We start from the raw sequence: 21,136 nt of genomic DNA on the forward strand, positions 1-21,136 counted from the left end.
TGTTTGGAGGTCATTTGTAGAAAATAGTCCATATTTTTTCCCCCAATTGAAGGACTAGTCTGTGTATTTTGGGCAGATATTTGTCTAACTGGTTATTAAAAATCAGCAGCCGGAGTTAAATGCAGACTCGAGGCTGGTTTGACACGGGGCGTATGTGCTGCTCGCACATGATGGCATCAGAGTGGAGCTGTCAAGCCTTCCCAGGTCCATGCCGGACCCCCTGCCCCATCGTAGCTCCTTCTATCACACCCACGGACATGCGGTCCCTGCAGCCCAGCGGGTCCCAGGACACGCGTGAGCCAGCAGCAGCACCCGGGGGAAAAGCAAGAGCATATGCACCACCAGGACAAACACGTCTCCCTCTCGCAGAGATAGTCTGGCAAGAGCTCGCATAAAGGCGTGAAGGAAGTTGCTGCCAGGATATAAGAAAAGAGGGGAGAAGACAGCTGGCCTCTGAGCACAAAGCACGATCTTTCACACAAGCAGCAAGGCCAACAAAGCCTTTCCTCCCCCCACCCCCCCCAACACCCCTTCTGCTCCTTCCCCATTCGTGGGAACGGGCAGCCTCACCGAAAGACTAGCGAAGGTTTATGCAAACTGCTGCTGATGTTTGGAGACCAATTAAGCTTATGTGCATCCACCTATGCAAAACACGAGCGTAGTAAGCTGAGTAACAAGGCACCCTCTTTGGAAGGGGCGACTCTAGGACACCCTCCAGTGAATTGCGTCTCAATTAGGACGTGGCTGGTCATGCAAAAACCTCCGCTGCTCCAGGAGCAAACGTGCATGCTAATATCAGCATCTCTCACCAGGTTGTGCCTCCCTTCCTCTACACAAAGTGGTTCGAAAAAGATGTTGCGTATTAGCCTGGTACATAGGATTAATGATAATATATGATATGAATATAAATATAAATGTATTTAGAATTATATTTATATAGAATATAAAAATATATTGTTATATTCTATATAAATAATAATAAGAATATAAAAATAATAACAATAAAATAGAAAACTTAACTATCATTGCTGTTAGCACACCTGGGGGAGGCACGCAGACACACCACCATTCACCTGGAGCAGCTGATCAAAGTATATTATTTGGCAGCTTTGGTTTCAACTAAGGGAGAGGGAAGTTATTTTTTTTTCTACATTTCCAAACTCTTTTAATGATCAGAAACTCAAAATTTCCGTTCCACTTCAAATGTTAATGGGTTCGCTTTCTGATTTGTAGAAATTGCCATGTTTATACACTAAAATGGTAAGCACCGAGCGATGATAGATGAAGATGTGCACTGCAAAAAAAATGAGCTGCGATTGGAAGGCTGGGTTAAAAAAACCCACAAGTCTGAAGGAAAAAATGAAGTCACCAGTGAAAAACAGAATTAAACATGCCACAATATTTCTATTTCTATCAGAAACCCCAGATAGACTCCCTCTCTGTTAAAAGGTTCAAAATTCACTGGAGATCACTTTTGAAAGGAAAACCTTCTCTGTGAAGACAGATGTTTTTCACCAGAGTGATGCTCTTTAAATCAGAAATTAATAGTTAATTAATGTTTTCTAAATCGATGTAAATATATCCATATTAATCGAATGCCATTTATTTCAGTATTCTTTCCAGACGAGTAACTGCTTTTCTCCTGTTCCAAACCAGATACAGAATTTCTTCCCTACTGGAGCGGGTTTGATGTTGTGGTTCCTGGATCTGTTTGCATTAACTTCTGCAAACGGAACACACGCTCTCCCTTCGCGGTTCAGTTCGCGCCTGTCACAGCTGGCAAAACCTGCCCAACAGCAGCGCTGCCCCAACCCGGGTCAGGCTTCTCCAGGAGTCGCCTTGCCTTGCGCTTGCAAACCTTGTGCTTTGTTTCAAAATATTTTCCTCCTGGAAATATAAAATATGCTTTCCAGGTGAGTCAGGGCAGGTAGGCAGGCAATGGCAGCGTGGCTCTCCTGACTTGCAAACTGCTGAAGGCTGTGATGTGAAAGGTTTGGTCAGTTTGGCTGCGTTTGGAACAGAACCCAAAATAAACGTCGTCCCTCCCTCCCCTAATCCTGCAGCCGCAGACTCCAGCCAGCAACAAGCAAGTCCCCTCTGCTGGGATAAATCTGCGGGCAAGAAGCCAGTGGAGCTGTGATAGCATACACTGACTGAGAATCTGGTCTGCTGTTTCCAAATAAATAATAAAACCCACCGACAGAAGGTTGGCTACGTGCATACATGGAGAGGGAAGCTTCAAACAGATAAATCTGGAGGAAAGTGCAAGGTCTGCAGGGGTTTTTGATGGATTACGTTGCATGTTTGAACATAATACACATTAAGGCTGGAGACACTGATGCTTTGAATGGTGTGAAATTCCATCTAACGGGGGTTGTTTGCCTGACACAAACATGTTTAACACGAGATGGAACAAAGGCGAGAAAATCACAGCCGAGTTTTTGAGTGATGCTTGAAAAATTGTTTGCTCTTCCTCCCCCCCCCCCCCCGCTTTAAAAAAGCTACTTTTTTCCTCCAGCCCCATACCTCTCCCCCCTTAGTAATGGCTTAGTAAATAATGCAGGGAAAAAACAAGAACCAGAAGTGAGCATAATAAAAATGATGTCTCTATCCACTGTTGAGGCGCATCGTGCCACTTAAGTAAGACAGATGGGAGGATATGCCGTACTTTGCTTAGTAAACTGCATTGAGAGAAACTGAATAAGCCTGAAATTAGAGCAGAGGGTGAGATGGGGGTGGATATACTGGTACAGTGTTGCCTGACAAAGATGCAGGGAAAAGTAATTTACTCTGAAATGACAGTTTGAAGGGGGAAGAAAAATAAACACACAGGAGGGAGCTTAGACTCATTAGCAACCCAGCCTCAGTATTTCATCATTAATAATAATAAAGAACCCAGCTGAACCAGTGACTCACAATGACACTCAAGTCTCTGGGTCTTCATTTTCAGTTCACACACAGGAACTGGCGGTGCAGCGGGAACGCGGGATGAGGAATGGGGCAGAGGGGATGTGGGCTGCTGCCTCCGAAGCTGCGGGAGGCACGGGCAGCCTCCTCAGGGAGCAGCGCTGATTTATGCCAGGCCATGGCACAGGCAGCTCCAGCTGCAGCATTCCTCCGTCTTCAACATGTCCCGAGCACTCAGAGAACCAGCCTGGCTATGGCAGCAGGGCCAGTCAGGGCTCCATCGTCTGATGACTTCCACTCGGTTTTATGAATATTCTCCTTGATGTGAAATATATTCTCTGCCTACGGGAAGCAGGGAGGAGCGGAGCCAAAGGGAACTAGTGGCGGTGGCTTGTGCACCGTGCCTGGAGGCTACCGGTGGCCAGCAACACAGCTGGAGCTTACACGGAGGTGTGAGCAGACAGGACTCCTTGATCTAATCCAAGTTTAAGCACCAGGGTTGGTCAAAATGACATTTTTACCAGTCAGTATTCAAAGTATTTATCCCACTTAGAAACCTTCCTGCTGAAAATTTTCCATTTTGTTTTCTCCACATCACGCCACGCCGGGCTGTGATCTTCCCAGCACTGCAAAGCTCTGGCCTGGATCAGTATTTGGGTGGGAAACCAGCCAGGGAAAAGGAGGATGCAAACGGCATTCGTGCTTCAGTAAATGGCCTTTTTTCCACAGTCGGTAATGAGCCAGTATCTCAGAAGGACAGCATGCTGTTTATCATGAGGATCCTGTGCCCTCTTCTTTCGATTATTGCCCTAATTCTGCAGTGCTAAAGTACCTCTACGTGATTCAGTTGTAGAGAGAGCTGGCAATCCCAGTGGCCAAAGATCACCTATAACTGAAAGCGCATTTTCAGTTAAGCCTTGGACCCAATGTGCTAAGCAATTCTGACAATCTAAACACTTATTTTGGTGCCAACATGGAAGCCGAGCCATTTAGAAGAGCTTGTCTTTGAATTCTGAGTGTTGAAAATTTGGCTTTTGGTATACGTCAGGTTCAGGCCTCCACTGGAAGCCAAATAAGCACAACACCCCCAGAAAGCCCCGTGTTACTTTAAAGTTGAAGCCTAATTTATAAATATTGATTGTGTGCTGGAGGCTCAGTCTTGCAAGGTGCTGAGTACACACGCATCTTAGTGATGCCCTCTGGATGGCCTCAGGGGAAAGGCACTTGATAAATGCACAATACAGTTATTCTAGCAACAAGAGGTGCCAAGTACTGTTATTGTTATGTCCCTTCAAACACAAGTGCAGATTTGTTTTGAAAGCATGCATATAGTGGAAGTTGCAAGGTAGAGGTTTAATACATTAATTATGCCTCAGCATGAGAGCTCTGACAGATTATAGGCAGACTAATTAAAAGTCTTTAATTAAAATACATGGCCCTTGCAAAACTCAGACTGGACATGGAAAAGCTGGCTCTAAGAAGGTTAGAAATTACCTAATGACGGCACCCAGAACAAAATGAAGCCCAGTGTCCTCACTCCATTCCCTGCCAGCAGATCATCAGGACCTTGCGTGTCCGGTGGGGTGTGAAGAGCTGCCTGGCAGATCTTGCACGTGTTCGCAGCAGACCGAGTGCTCCCCCTCCGTCTCTGTGCAACGGGCACTGTCTGCCCCCTGAAAGAAGTGGTCTTGTCTGGTTTGCTTCCATCTCGGAGTGTGGATGGATAGAGCCAGGCTGGCTTGCCCAGGGAAGGCTCATGTCCCGTTCCTGCCACCCCAAGCACTGGCCCTGCACTCAACGAGAAACATGACATTTCCCTACAGCTTGTTGTACAAGCGTACAAGGAGAGCAACAATCTGGACCTTGATGCTGAAATGTTTCTTCTATAAAGATGTAGTCTGAAAGGGTCTGTTCATAATCATGGGAAAAAGCCCCACTGAAGATCCTAAACTCAAAACTGGGAAATGCCTCACTTTTTTAAAGCAAAGCTTCTGGTTTTGCCTTTTTTTTTTTTTTTTTTTTTTCTGTACCAGAAAGCAGAACATTTGTGTTGTAAAGACTAAGTATCAATTTATGTTTTACCATTAAACACTTGGCTTTCAGACTCTTTCTATAGGTTCAACTGAATCTTTTCAACTGAGTTAGGGTTTATATTTACATAAATTACCATATGGAACTTGTTAATATTTCCTGAATATCATTTTTCATAGCGCTATTAGACAAGGTTCTGCACTTTTGTTTGGGACTCAGTGTCAGCAAATTCATGACTGTGATCAGTTAGGAACACAGGAAAATAATTTATTCTCTAACATACAGTTTGGGTGTCAAATAATCAATCCATCCTGAGAAATGCTATCTGAAATCAGCAGAATTTTATCATGCAAATTACAGGAAGTGTTATCGTTGGGAACAGCGGGAAGTTCCTGATTCACTGTCATTTACACATTAAATGAGCTCAGACTTGTTTTGTGGAAGGCGCTGTGCTGGGAACATGCTCAGGTCTCAGGTTTTTTATAGAATCACCAATAGCAGGAAAGGGCAAGAAGAATTTCACCTATTGAGAACAGTTCATTGTTGGTTTTCATCTGTAACATAATTCCCTGCTAGTATAGCTATTTTATCAATGAGTTAGGCAGCAAGATCTGTGTCTTTCCATGGGAGTCCATCTGCACTGTGGCTGAAAAGATGCTGGTTGGGCTCTGGATGCTAGCCCGGGAGCTGGGAGCTTGGGGAAGGGTGGTACAACACCCTCCCCGGCTCCAAGCGAGGTGCTGGGGACGTTCTCTGCTTCAAACACAGTCCTGCAGGGTCTCAGCCTGCAGCCTGACGCAGAAAGCAGGACCCAGCCATCACTTCTGAGCACTAAGCACAGTTGCCTTGTCTTTGTCGCTGTGAGGTTTACCTTTGAATATAAACTACCTTAGGAAAAAAAAATACAGAGAAGATAATCGTATTTGTTTTACTGTGGGAGTAGCACTATATTCTTACCAGTGTTGATTGTGGCAAGTTTGCCAGGAAATGACAGATTGACTTCAGATTATATCTGTGCAAGCTGGTACTCACTGATAGTTGTTATCATCTCCTGACTGATGCTGCCACATGTGAAGCCGCGCGCTGCCGAGCAGGCATGGCTGTGCATGGGACGTGTAACCCCCAAACCTGCCGGGCTGCCGTGCTTTAACGCCAGTCAGCGACTAAGCCCCTCGCAGCCGCTCGCTCGCTCCCCCTGAGTGGGATGGGGGAGCGCATCAGAAAAGTCACAGTGAGAAAACTCAGGGGTTGAGATCAAGATGGTTTAATAGGTAAAGCAAAAGCTGCATGTGCCAGCAAAGCCAAACAAGGAATTCATTCACCACTTCCATCGGCAGGCAGGTGCTCAGCTGTCTCCAGGACAGCAGGGCTCCATCATGCATTCCAGTGACTTGGGAAGACAAAAGCCATCACTCGGAACATCCCCACCCCCTGCCGCCTTCTTCTTCCCCCAGTTTATATACTCAGCATGACGCCGTATGGTATGGAATAGCCCTTTGGCCCGCTCGGGTCAGCTGTCCTGGCTGTGTCCCCTCCCCATTCCCTGTGTCCCACCAGCCCTCTCGCTGCCAGGGCCCAAGGAACGGAAAAGTTCTTGACTTTCTAGCATAAACATTACCCAGCAACCACCATTTTCCTCACACCATATCCAAAACACAGCTCTGCACCAACTACAAAGAAGAAAATTAACTCTATCTCAGCTGAAACCAGGGCACTGACCCAGAGGAGACTCGCAGACTGGGGAGGTCTGGCCAAGCCCTCCAGAGCACAACACATCCCAAAAGGCACATCCTCCCTGCAGCACACAGAGATACTCATGCAGTCAACGTCAGCCCTGCTTCCCAACTTTTCATAGAAAATCAAGAGGGAATTCCCCAGCATGATCAACTGTTCTCCAGCAGTGTTGTTCTCCCACCCGTAACGATGGGCTGGGTAGGACAGCAAATCTGGACTGCAGATGTTTAATGACAAGGGAGGAAATTAGATTCCATCCATAACTGAGTCTAATTTCTCTGAGGACCATGAATCTGTCATTGGAAAGGGTGCTCACAGGAGTGGATGACAGTGCTTACTCAGGGCGATGATGTATTTGTGTGATCCACGTTAATTCAGTCTTGGTCTTTCTCCTCTCTGTAGGTGAGAAACATGCAGGGGGTTCTGAGGCTACTCAGTGTTTTAAAGTTAATGGACCTAATGCTCTGGTTCTAGCAATAAGGACTCCTCCCCTTCCAGCCCTTGTTTATGTGAAATTGGTTTTTCACGCATTAGATGTTCCCTGGGCAGAACTTCCGAGACAAGGAATTCCTGGCAAACACCCGCAAGCAAAGCTGGAGCCGTGGCAGAGGGTCAACCTGCCTCCGCTGCTGGGGCTTCATTTCTCTAAGGAGCGTTCCCAGCTCAGCGATGAGCTGTGCCTGCAAATGACACCCAACCACCTTCCCAGTACAGAGCGGCTGTGCAGAAGACTAGTAAAAATTTCAGCGACAAGACATCAGCGCCATCCAGCCCTCGGCACGCCATGGTTGAGGGGACTCAGCTCTGGGGGTGCTCTGCCCCTGCAGCTGCGTCAGGTTTTACTCCTGTCACTGTGAAGCATCCAGGCACGGAGCAGCTACAGGCAGAGCCGGTGCAGTGGAGGAATGTTTGTCCGTCACCAGTCACCCTGCGGGGAGGGGGGATTACACACTCCCCTTGCAGGCAGCGATGGGAGCACAGTGGAGCGGGACACAACACAAGGCAGATGAAGTTTTTTCAATGCATCAGAAAGTAACAGACAGAAAGCACAAATGTGATAATATTATTTTTCCCATCTTTTTCCACTTCATTTCCACTGTCAAAGGATGCTGATCCACAGCTTGTGCTATTTAACACTTTGCTTTCCCCATCTCTGGACTAGCAGTGGCGCAGAGTTGTTCTCACTCCTTCATTCACAACACCGAGCCAGGAAATTCAGAAAGTTTTAGTCCAACTTTCAGCATTTAAGTTTCAGAGGGGCAACACTGGAAGGACTTGTCAATGGCAAACTAACTAGCCCAGAGCCTGACTACGCAGCAGAGACCGACTCCCTCTGCACGGGGTGGCTCTGACTGGAGCGAAGGCAATGCTGCCGGGGGGCACGACCGTGCCTGTGCCACTGCCCTGCCATGCCCCAGCCTTCCCCCAGCTCTCTGCCGCTGCCTCGCGCCGAGGGGGTTTAGTATCACAGCATCCCAGTGTCACCAGGAGATGTGCTACCTCTGTTTAACTGGTGAGACTCCACTCTGTGTTGCTCCACTCTCCACTCTCCACTGAGCCGATAGGTAGGAATTTTACAATATCCAGCTATTTAAGTTGCTTTTTATTTTTTATGGTTTTGGTTTGTTTGGTTGGGGTTTTTTTGTTCGCCCCACACACACACACTTGATAAAAGTGCCCTCTTCCCAACCCAGACCCTTCAGGAGAGTTGAGAGCCTGTTGCAATATCTACCACTAGAGGATTTTTACTTCTTGTTAATCCCTTCCTCGCAATTTGCTGTTTCACCCTGCTTGCATTAGAACAAGGGAGAGCTGAAGATAAGCAAAATAGGCCAAAACCCCTATAACAGAAAGGTGATGAGATCACCTACCATCTGGAGCCTGTGGTCTTCCAAAAAGGAAACTCAAAAACTAATTAAAAATCCTCTGTGTCATAAAGGCTAAACTGCCAGTGGGACTGAGAATAAATCGGAGATCATTAGACCTTCATCTCTCTGCAGTGTCTTCCAGTAATTTTAGTTTTGTGAACCAAACAGTTCGTGGCAGGGAGGAAAGCCACTGTAATAGGAAGAGGCTGCAGCAAGTCATGTAGCTCCGAGAGCTCGGAGTAGGAGCTCTCGTCTCTCAAGATTGTTTTATTGACTTCCATCTGTCACCTTTGGACAATTTCAAAACCTCCCAGAGGAGTCCCATTCTCCTCTCCTGACAATGGGGAAACACAGTTAAAATGGCAGTGCTGGGAAGGAGATGTCCAGATCCCAAGAAAACCACCAGAAATTTCTCCTCAGCTTTAGGCTCCTCCAGAGGTCCTGCCCCCCTCCTGCGCTGGCTCACACCCAGCAGAAGACCTTCTCTCTCTGATCTCTAAGCTCACCCCACTTCCACACAAACAACCACAGGTGGAAAATCCCAGCCTCTGCAACGCTCGTTCTTATTACAGACAGAACAGAACAATGTTTAAAGTTTCATTTCAGTGACAAAATCTCTCTAAGACAGCACACGCAGGCAGTAAAAACTAGTGACCTTCAAGGCTACTCAATGGACTTACTTTTTTTATTCAGGCTTAGACCAAAAGGTATCACGGTAATAATTACTCTCTACGCTCGCCCCGCGCAGCGTGCTGCCTCGCTGCCTGGTAAGGTCAGAAGGCTCATTGTCAACAAACCTGCTAATGGCAATCACACAAAAGGCAATTTCTCTTCCAGGGCCCATCACTCCATTAATGAACCCGTAAGCTAAAGAACAGCAGTTTCCAAGATTTATAGACATTTCTTTGCTTGTTTGGCGGTTATCGGCCTTAGAGAATAATTTCATTTTGCCAGACTGCATGGGATCAAGATGAGTATCTACCTTGCAGAAGGTGTTTTCTTTCCCTAAACAGAGTTTCTATGGTATTACAATAAGAAATTAAAATTAGATTGTGTTTTTAGTGATAACTCCAGCAAGTGGACACTAGCAATGTGGCCTCGATCCCTCTCTGCCGTTTGATTTACTGAGGCTTGTCTTGAAGGAGCTACAGAGTTATTTTAGCAACCAGAGGTCTCTGGGTTGCAATCAACGACTTCATTTTTACAGGCACTTAACATCTGCTGTGTTGATTTCCCATTGATTTTTATCTGTGCATAACCTTTAAGAGCTGTTACAGTGAAGCCCAAATAGTAGGCTTTCAAACTCATAAATACAGGTTAAGGCTAAGAGGAACTTTTGGCCAAGCACGAGAATTGTGGAGAAGTGGCGCAAGGCTGCCCACTTTCACCTTACAACATCTCTTCCTCGGAAAAGGATGATGGAAAATGGAGCTGGTGATTCCTCAAGTCATCGCCCAGTCTGCAGGCAGCCTCGACAGCTTGGGAAGGCTGCCTCCTGCCTTTCTTCGCTCATATGTCTTCCTTAAAGATCTTTTTTTAATGTAGTGTAAAACATCAGGCTTCCTGATGCTGAGCAGCTCATTACAGAAGGGGCCCTGATTTTCTGGGGTTTCTTTCATTTTCCTGGTCCTTAAACAGCAATTCTTACTGCTCCGTGTGAGAAGCAATCAGTTTATCAGGGGGAGGAACACTGAACCACCGTGTGTGACAGAAGCTGGCTTGTCCGCTCGGTGAAAATGGCCATAACCTCATCAAAGCTTTTCAGGAGAGACGACGAAAAGTGCTAATAGGAATTAGGTATTTAAATTGATGACTCAGTCAGGATTATTCAAAGTGATGTGCTGAAATTTGTTTTCCTCAGATGTTTGAGCCCCGCGGAAAGCTGTAAAGGACCGGCACAAACACTGGGGATGAGAGAAGTGGAAATTCTGCGTGACGTGGCTTTTTTGCCTTTGGAAAGATCGGTTTTATCTACGCACAAATGAAGAGAACTTTCATTCTGGGGACTTTACGGTGTTTTAAGAGCTTTTCGTGTCTTGATTGTAATGCCATTTGAAAGCAGATCCACACAGTTCCCATTTCTCTCCCTCCATTAGTCCCCCCCTGGCCACTGAGCGAGCGGCTCCTGTCCCAGGGCACGGGGTGAGGCAGGGACCGGGATCTGCGGCAAGTCAAAAGACCAGGAGGTTCTTCTAAATACAGATCCTGTTTCTTCATGAATTCCTGCCATTTGGGGGCCATACTAATCTGGCTACCATTCCTCTGTAATTTATGTTCAGGCATAATGTTGGACATCTAAAAGGAGAAGTGTTTTATTTTCAAAGGAAAGTGAGCGATTCATGAAACATTATATGTTGACATTTTCTGGAGAATATAAAGGGGCTCATTGCTCTGATTCAGGCCCTATTTGCATAATTTTTCCTTCACTCGCCACAGGTAAATCATGGTTAAATATTGAAGCATTTATCACCTGTGTATTTTCAAGCCTGACTTTATACGAGCATAAAAGAGAGGGACACACTTTCTCAAGCACATGTATCAAACTGCAAAAATATTTTGGCACTCGTCTAGCGCTCTGCTCACAAAATTAAGATCCTGGCCAGCTCTGGGCATAAACACCTCTCTTTGGAGGAAACTCACCCTAGGATTGTTTTTCACATGACTCCTAAGGAAGGTCCCAAAGCAGAGCTCACACACAGCTGAAATGATGCATGGACTTACCCTGCCATCTGCATAGTGGTGAACTTCCCCCAGAGAACGCTCACGGAAATAAATATCAAGTTAAAGGAGTATTTGGGTGTTCAGTCTCCCACACCGGAGTCCCTGCTCTGTCATCTGACCTGTTGCTATACAAGTTTATTGCTCTGTAGTGCTGAGACGTTTAATTTGGCTTAGAACTATTGGCTACATCCTCAGCTGGTGGAAACTGAGGTGCCTTTGCAGCAGACGCTGACATGGGGATCACACCTTGTTCAAGTTCCTGTTCAGCAACTCTACACTATGTAAATGGTAGCCAATTAAAAATAATAATATAATACACAATAGAAGCTTTCTGCCTTTCACAAGTGGAGACATGACAGAGTAAAACATGTCTGCTCTGATACTGTCCACTTTCATTTCAACCCCAAACTGTGACTGAGGGACAAATAAATAAGTGAAAAGCTGAAACGCTACTGTTTGTCACATAACATCAAACATTTTCCCTTGTCTCATCCTCCATTTTCCCTTCTGTTGTCCTAATAAATAAAATAATACTTTGGGGATTTAGATTTACAAACAAACGCTCTCTGTATTTGGCTATATCTTCTATAGCAATGCAGGAGGAAGGTTCTGTTACTCAATAACTAACTGTACACAGAAAATGCATACAAATTACTGCAGCTGTCGCTATCACAACTTAGGAGTAAATGCAGATGGCATGAAATAATATTCACAAACAGCTAATAGAATTTTAATGGCTTTAGAAAGAAAATAAAATGAAAGACACTGTATTTACTTGTGATATGAAGGGAATTTATAGTGTGCCAGTGCAAGTAACGAGTCACTTTGGACTTTGCATTTTCACACATTCAGAAGTGGGCAAGTCCCTGTGGGTTTTATTTATGGGAAGTTTAAATAGCAATCATAATTTGTGAAATATTCAAGGATGCATCTGCATAGAGTATGATGTTCGCATTATGCAAATGTCATGTATGATGAATGAAATGCATCAAATGTCTTGAGGACACCCAGATGTTAAGCCTACCAGGATGCCAGGAAACATGGAAGGAGGTGAAGAACATGATTTCTTCTTGAGTTAATTGATTTTCATGTTCCAGCATCACCTTCTAAATACTTCCAATCAAGAAGCAAGCTACAGTCACAGTTCACTTGTGGTTGTCTTTTTCAATCATCATTCTCACTTGCCTTTCCCCGGCACAGTCCAAGAACCCACACAGCCTCTTAAATGGTTAAATGAGATCACTTCCATGTACAGACAGTGTTCACGTGCGGATGCTCACCAGTTAAGCACTACATTTGGAGCTTTTTTTATGTTTTTTGTTCTGTGGCCAGCAAAACGGGCAGAAAGGCCGCGTACCAACTCCCTGTAATGGGCAGTTGTGTACAAGCACTGAGGATGGAGGAATTCCAGTCCTGGCACAAAGCAACGGCCCGAGAACCAGAAGGCAGATGGGGCTTTGCAGGGTGGCACAACGCTGCCGTGGCTTTTCCTTGTAGATTTGGGAGCACAGATCGTAAAGATCCATATGGGCCAAAGAGTGAAATTTATGACAGAGTAAAAGTCTATCCTATTAAAATGATCAGAAGCTGTGCCTTTGACTTTATTTAGATGTTATTTCATCCTCAATACTCAGCACATCCAGAACCATGCCCCCTTGCCCCAAACCCTATTAATTTTTGTTGAGCCGTCCACTGTACAGACAACAAAATACCAGCAGTTTTTTCTCACATGTAAAAGGCCTGTGTCACACAGCCAGGTCTGCCTGGGCTGAGGCTCTCACCCGATGTCCCAGAGATGGAAGGAATCATCTCTTGGTTATCGTGAAATTCTGCAGCTCGTGGTGCCAATGAATTCTCAGATAAAAGACTTCATCCCTCGTAGCACACGCAGGGCTGGCCAACAGAACCAGAAGCTGTTCAGGGTAAGGCAAAGGCTCACTGTTTTTCCTGGTAGAATAGTGATGGCTGAATAACTCCTAACGATCACACATACTAGGAAAAACGTATAGGGTTCTTCCTTTTCTTTGGGGCAAAGAGACAATGGCCATATTTCTATCCTGTAACTGCTGAATAAAACAAGATTTATTTAAATGAACAGGGGCATGACAGAACAGCTCTTCCATATGGTAGAGGAGGACGAGGCTGCAGCAGGTAGGACACACAGCAGATGTTAAACACATGAAGAATTTACACACAACCAGGGCTGGCTTAGACGCTCTGCTAAAATCACGAACATGCCAACAGTGGGAGCAATCCCGCTTTGGCCCAGAGGGAGAAGATTTGGGGTAAAAACCTTAAAAGTATTTAAGCAACGGACAAATCAAATCTCTGATTTAGGCTTTTCTGGGCATATCCACAGTGCCCAGCAGCGGCGCGGGGCTGGAGGGCTCCAATCGCGCCCGTTCACTGATGGGATCGATCAGATCAGGTACCTCTGAGGGGACCCAAATTCCTCCGCTTCCTTGATGATGACAAGCAGATGATGACTCTTAGCAGCATCACCAAGATGCTGTTGGTGAGATGTGGTATCCAAAGTTATTTATTTTTTAACTGAGGCTTTGAATAAAATTGAGTGACCTCATAATTAAGTTAGAAATGTAAATCTCAGTTAACTCCAATGAAGCTGATCTTATTGATACGGCAAATCAGTAACTGTCTTGAAATGACAGATTAAACCTGATAAAAATAATTTTACTATTGAGCACATCATTTGATGTTTTAAAAATGGAATTTGTGAAAGTCAGTTAAAATGATGGCTATAGAATACATTCACAGTTCACAGTGATAGATAGCTTTTAAATGCATGTAACTTGCCCACAATCTGAAATTCATAATAATTTTTGAAAATGTCCCTAGTAAAGGAGCGCTCACACATAAATACACATTTTTGTCTGACAGGAAAAGCATTCTACTTTAAATATCAATATATATCCTCATGCCTTCTACTCAGTTTAAATTTAGGAGAGGGATGTGTGTGTGCCTGTACTTCACAGCAGACGGCAGGTTATACGTAAGCTGGTTCCCACTCGGCACTTGTTTAGCCTGAGAATCTTGAAAAGCCCGTCAGGACTCTGCCATCCATATGGAAGAGTAAAGTCAAGAATATAATTTTTCTTGCACCAGACGCTATCAGACAAAGTGATTAAAACGACATCAGTCATTTGATGTAATAGGAATACTGCCTATGGAGCGGATTGCTGCTACAGGATCAATAGCTTCTGTTTTATAACAAAAACCAAACGCCTTGGCTTTGCTTGCAGTTTTTCTAGCAGCGAGGGGCTATCACCCAATGGGTGCACTCAATTCCATTGACATCCACTCTTAAATGTTATGGATTCCCAAAGAGTTCATGCAAATTCAAGTTACATCTGTCATTAAAACACTCTGCTCAAGTCTCCTTGGGAGTCAGAGCCATCGTGGCTGTGTATGTGTAAAGTGAGCACAGACTTTTACATCCAATTTTGGCTTCTAACAGCTTATGTTGCAATCTTTACTCTGCATAAATACCAACCCAGCAGCCAGGTGTGGGGGAGAGGGGATCAGGGGGACCAGGGAGCTGTTGGCCTGGGTGGGTCCAGGCGTGCTAGCTGCTACCCTCATGGCTGGCAGACAGACCAGCCGCCCTGCCTCAGTTTCCCCAGCAGCAGGGTGGAGATAACGCCACTGATCCATGGTGTCCCTCAGGAAATTGTGGGGATTAGCCCGTTAATGTGTGCTAAGTGCCCCGGAGATGGAATATGCCAAGTAAGTGGAAAGCACAGTTATTAGCCGATCCCTCTCTGCCCGAGCAGGATTGCTCCCCACAGTCCCTTTCTCAGCACTTTGCTCCATCTGCTCCTGCATGCTCTGATGGAGCCCGACCTCTCCTCGTGGGAGAGCGTGATGCAGCCTAATAGACAGCACTGCTCAGAAGCCATCTCTGATATTAAACCTCAATATTCTTGACTTAATTTCAGCCCATATTTCCTTGCTCTACCCTCACGTTTAGCACTTGCCTTTTATTTGTCATTAATAACACATACCAGAATATATAGTGGTAATAACATAATAGCACATGATATTGTTCTTCCTTTGACTTGGGACTTCGTTGCTCTTTGCTGATTTGTATTGCAGCTCTCCTTAATGTATTGCACACGTGTGAGGGTAAATTTATACTGCAGCGAACCAAGGCACTGCCTTTAATGCATCTCTTTCCCTCACCTCCTCCAAGTGCATGAATCTTCTACCTCCCTGATGCTGCACAGATATTAAACACATTATTCTGGTTTGATTGAATACTAGTGAAATTAAATTTCTTCAGTGACTTATTCCTTTCTGCCGGAGCTGAGCAGTGAATAGGCACTCAGGAAAGCAGAGAGAAAAGAGGGGAAAAAAAGGAGAGGATCAAGCACTGAACTAAAGAGTGACCGTTTTCACCTCCATTAGCAGTTTTATGCTAGATATGATAAATTTTAGCTTCAGTGGTGCAAATTCCAACATCTGCTCCATCTCTGCCTCACAGACGTGTTGACAGGTGTAGTCTCCTTTTCAGTATTGCTTTGGAGCTGACAGATGGACTGTCAGCAGTAAATAAAGGGTAAATCCCACTGGCAGTGGCAAGGGGCTCCTGAACTTTTCCTTTGTTTTCACTCATTTGATTTCACATCTCCAGACTCTGTACTCACTCTCTTAACAGCATTTAGCAAGGAATTTCCTTCTCTTTAATCCTTTCTCTTATCTCCCTTGAGAAGATGAAAGCTAAATGATGTTAATCTGCCAAATATTTCTGATCATTAAGAGTGCAGCAGAAATTACCACCCTGACTGGAAATTAATTGCAAAATAAAATGAGGTTGGAGGGGAATGTCAACACCTGAGCATTGTTTCCTCTCACAAATTGAAGGACAGTGCTCTGCAGGTCTAGAACTCAGCGCACAACCAGAATTGATGAAACTGGGCATGGACCAGCTCTCTCCAGAGCCAGGCCATCCCACGGCGCTTGCCTGCAGATGCTCAGTCCAGAATGCTTGGCAATGGGGACGTGCACCAATACCCTAGCACTGCCCCCGTAATTCAGCTCTATTTTAGAGTACAGAATTAGCTGTGACTATGTCGCAACTACACCGACATCTGGTTTTGCCAGTATTGCAGCAAGGCTGAGATGTCACCACTGATTTCCCCTCCCTTTGTCCCCGCTGCCAGTTCAATTATCGGCACTTGATATATCCCCTGTGAAGAGGAACGCGGTCTAGGTTCTTCACAGTAACTGAAGAAAAGCATTTAGGCATAAGATGAATGAAGCATATGAAGAAAGGTGACAAGTATTTTCCTGAGTCAGACCTTTTCAGGTAAGCATCTTTGTGTGCTGAAAAGTACTGTTCGGAATTCCAAAGGACAGCCACCAAACCCCACAGAGCCCTGCACAGGTAAGACAGTACGTGGCTGTCCAGAAAAGGCCAAATCCATGGCTGATGGGACACTGACAGCCAAGATCTTCTGCAAAATTTTTTTGTTTCTTCTTTTAAAAGCTTTGTGTAATTGTCAATAATTAATCCTCAATAATAACTGAATCCATGGGAGACTCATTAATGGTACACCTTCACAAAATCTCCAGCAGATGCCCTGTACATCACTTTGTTATTCTTGAACGGCATCGGCACAACGGGGATTTGTGCACAGGCACACGGCAGCAGCGGATGGCTAACGTCAAGGAGCTCGCTCCCCCACATTGCGGTTTATCTTCATCATAAATTGGTGGCTTGACAGACAGCCTTTGTTAAACAGGAATTGTAAAGCCAACATAAGATGGTTAGGGGATTACAGATTTAATTATTTAAAAGTCTGGTTGCTCACAAGGTTTAGTTGTAACAAGAATAAAGAAATTCTGGTACTTTTTCTGCACCTGTCAGGAATACAAAAAATCCAAAGCCACTGAAGCCAGTGGTGAGAATCTCATTTGCTCCTGTGTACTTTCACTGGGGTCTGAATGCATGGGATAAAATAGCAGGAGGTAAGTGCTGATTTTTTTATTCCACTCTTACTCATGCAAAACTCCTGCTAATGTCAGCTGGAGCTCTCGGGGAACATGGGCAGCGCCATGTGTGAATACACAGATCTAACCTGACTTTATTCAAAGCTTTCTCTCTGTGTGCCTCCCCAGGCAATGAATGGATCTGTCCTCTAAGGACAGAAGAAACATCTCTAGGATTTGGTCATAAGAATGCAAAAAAGTTTGTTCCTTCCTAATAGGGCAAGGTTTTCTTGGATTTAGTAATTCCTCTTCAGCTGCTGTTGATATTTATAATATTTGAGCATTACAAGAAGAAGGAAAGAGAATCCTGGACATTCTCTGACAGGAATGAGGTTACCCACTGGGAAATGGAAATATGCAAAAGACACTTTGCTGTTCTTGTATTTCTGACGAAAGAAGCTAAGCTAAGATACTGAGGAATTGGCTTGCTTTCCTGTTGGATACATCAACAGTGTCCCTATATTATAAATCACATTTTGTGGCCCTTTTTTATTATTTATTTATTTTTACATTAGTTGTACAACTCCCCTTAGCTTAAAATATTCCACGCTTATCATGTTATGATAACCTGTCTCCCTCCTTTGAGCCAGACAGTACAAAGGCACTTTCTGGGTAGTACAGAGTGCTCTGCACCAAGCAGCAATGATCACGCAGGCGGCTCTGCAGAGCAGCAGAGGTACCTGATAACCCAACGGGCGCAGGCACCGCCTGGCACTAACGCTGCCCATCGTGGGCTGGCACAGGGCACCCGAACGGGCAGGCAGGAATGGAAGAGCAAAAAGAACGGAGCTGGCAGAGATGTTGCTTGCACGTCTGCAAGCCAGGTGAGGTATGGGGAGTCTCTGGCACTGGGGGTGTGTCGGTGCAGCACAAGTCAGTCCTGCGGCAGTACAGTCAAGGAGGGGGACTAGGTGTGTCCCCAGGGGCCCCACGCTCAGCAGGGAGGGACTTCTCCCACACTGGGTGAGGGTCTGGCTGTATCCTGGCAAACACACACCAGAGCTTCTGCACCATCCCCTATCCCAAATGAGAACTAGCAGATGGCATCATTGAATGCTGAGTAGTTTATTTGCTCATGCAGAGCGGTGCACGGGTGATGCTGCTGCTCAGGCAGGAGCTGCAAACAGGCTCCACACTTTGGTCCTGAGCTACTGCTGTGAACACTCAGCAAAACCACAATCCTGAACCACAGCCTCCTCGCACCTCTTTAATATGAAAGGATTAGGACACAGAGACTGTATTAGCTTTCATATGCACTCACATGTCAAAACCAAACTGATCAGGAATAAAATACTCTGATGTAACTTAGACAAATATTCAGAACTGTTTATAATACATATGGAAATGACAGACCCAGGGAAAAACTGTACCACATTTGAACTTCAAAGCCTGTTCTCTCCCTTAGTTCCTAGCTGCTTGCCAAGACCTGGTGAGTTCGTAGATCTGGGTTTTCTCTGCAAGAGCTGGTGGTAGTTACTATCACTTAAAATTATTTAGGAAGACAGTGTCTCTGCAGTCATTAGACTCATTAGGCTGCTTTTCAGGCTGAGAAGCAGCTCTCCAGAGCAAAGCTATTTGAACACAAAACTTAGACCAGAAATTCTATACTACTTGGCTTAAAAAAATTAATTTGAGGAGTGGGGAGGGAGTTAATGAATTTCACACTCATGAAGTGCTATCAGATTTTGGTGCCATCTGCTTATGCTTAAGACAGTTTCCAAGGCAGCTTTCCTGCGCTGTGTCAAGCCTCTCCTGGTGAGAGACCATGTACAAGGGCGAGGGGTAACCTCTGTGCTCGGCCTCTCAGGGGAGGCTGTATCAACCATTACAGTCTGACGCTGAATACATGTGTATAAATAGCAACAGCTTTTAACTACTTTGTCAAAGGGAAGGGTGAAATGAAATAAAATCAGAAAAAAATGGAACATCATGTGGCGGAACAAATTCACACCCTTCTAAAGACAATTTTGCATTTGTTCTGTACTGTATTCATTTACTCTCTATTAATCCTAAAGCATAACAAATTCACAGAGGAATTACTTCACCCACTGGAGAGAAAGCAACAGAACAAGCAAAATTCTAACGCCAACATAAGGCAGAAAGAAGCAAGCACATAAGGCAAGTTACTGCACATTTTGGAAGGAAGCAGAATACAACTGCTCTTCTTAGAGACTACTCAGGGCAACAGCACCAGCTTCCAAAACAGCCATGAGCCACTGCTTGTATAAAGTCACGGGGCGCTCGTCCTAGTTATTGTCTGCATCAAAAGAGAGAGCGTTTCTTTGAACAGAATAGAGTGCCAGCTCAGAGGGGAGTCATTTTCTGAATGGTAAGAATTACGACAGTGTACCTCGGAGATCCTCAGTGCAAGTCACCTCCCCTGCCACCCCTCAGCTTGTGAGATCTAACAGGATCACACAGCACAACATGGGCAGAACAGGGGTTAAAAGTCCTTTGAAGAGACGCAGCTGAAAACACCCGTCAGACACCAACAGAAAGCCAAGTAACAGCATTTGTAAACTCACATTTACTCTGATGATGCTGGAATGTAGGAGCCTTCTGGTCTGGGAGATTTTTTGCATATTTTCCTACAGTTACAAGTGATAGCCAGATGATACTGTGCTGCATAGTTTGTAGCTGCTTTTCCTTGGGTGCATTTCTTTTGCTCTGGTCACTGCATATACATGTTTTGGCGCCCTGCAAGATTCTGTCTCAGCACTATATATATTCTGGGTGTTGCACACACACCACTAAAGGGAAGTCTCATATATTCACAGAGCTAATGATAACAAAAGACATAAACATATCCCACTTAACTACTTACTACATCAAATGTCCCTCAAAAGTCAAAGAATCCTGTCTGATCATTCACCCATCCTTAAGTCCCAAGAAACCTGATCCTTGAGACTATCAAGGCTTTGTAGCTGTTCCAAGTTTAACACACAAGTGACAATGGGGTCCAGGACTGCCCCATTCAAGAAATAAAACAGCAATCTTTGCCCTAAACAGCTTAGAGCACAAGGGATTTTGTTAAAAACACAGCCTTGACTCATGCGAAAAGGACAACACAAAGAACTTGCAGTGCCCTGAACCCACGGGGCATGGGTGTTATGTCGTGTCCTTCATGTATTTTTGGAGGGTGAGAGTAAGAACATCCATTTCTTGAAAAGATGGAAAAGAAGCAACAGCTCTGCAGAGGTTTACTTGAAATTTTGATTTCACAGAGAGCTTTCTGCTGTTGACCCCAGGTGGTACATACATAACTCCTCCAGCACAGAAGACACACAAACCTTATCTAGAGACATTAAAGAAAGCTGCTTGACATTGAAAATCAAATTGATTTCTTGCCAAGATTTCACAAGGGCATGTGTGACAGCAAATGACATGCTTAAGCCTTGCAAGAAGAAAATAAACATGTCCAATGCAAAACCATCAGTTTCTGTGCCAGCTTGAATTATGCACATCTGTACTGATTTGACACCCAGCTTGCTTGGCAGCAGAGGCAAAGTGTGTGTTGCCACAAGCTGAAATAGATAAATAGGGTAGAACAGTGCTCACTGTCTTATATAAGGCTGCAGAGCAAGCAGCTCACAGCTTTAAGGGAACAGTGTCCAGTCTCTTTGTTTCTCACTTTCCTATTCAGTAACAGTTGCTTGGAAATCCACTGCTGCTGCCCTTGGACTTTGGTTTTCTACTTCCTTTTCCCTTTGTGCGATGTACCAAACTATCAGCCATCATAAAACTGTTGACTTTCTGCTTTCTTATAACTAGGATAGAGTTTCAAGTCAGACAGAAACAGTGTTTTTCCAGAAAGCTAGCAACATGGTGCTCAAGGCGCTTTGATGGATAAGAATACCTGAAGCTCA

At 44.9% G+C, this 21,136-nt stretch overlaps 1 protein-coding gene across 1 annotated transcript in view; it reads right to left on the bottom strand.

Annotated features, from left to right (window-relative positions):
- PLXNA2 (plexin A2) overlaps positions 1-21,136 on the bottom strand; it is a 509,765-nt gene that overhangs the window by 336,551 nt on the left and 152,078 nt on the right. The window lies entirely within an intron of this gene.

The sequence above is a fragment of the Falco punctatus genome (genome assembly GCF_963210335.1).
Source record: "Falco punctatus genome assembly, chromosome: 17".
Lineage (NCBI taxonomy): Eukaryota > Metazoa > Chordata > Aves > Falconiformes > Falconidae > Falco > Falco punctatus.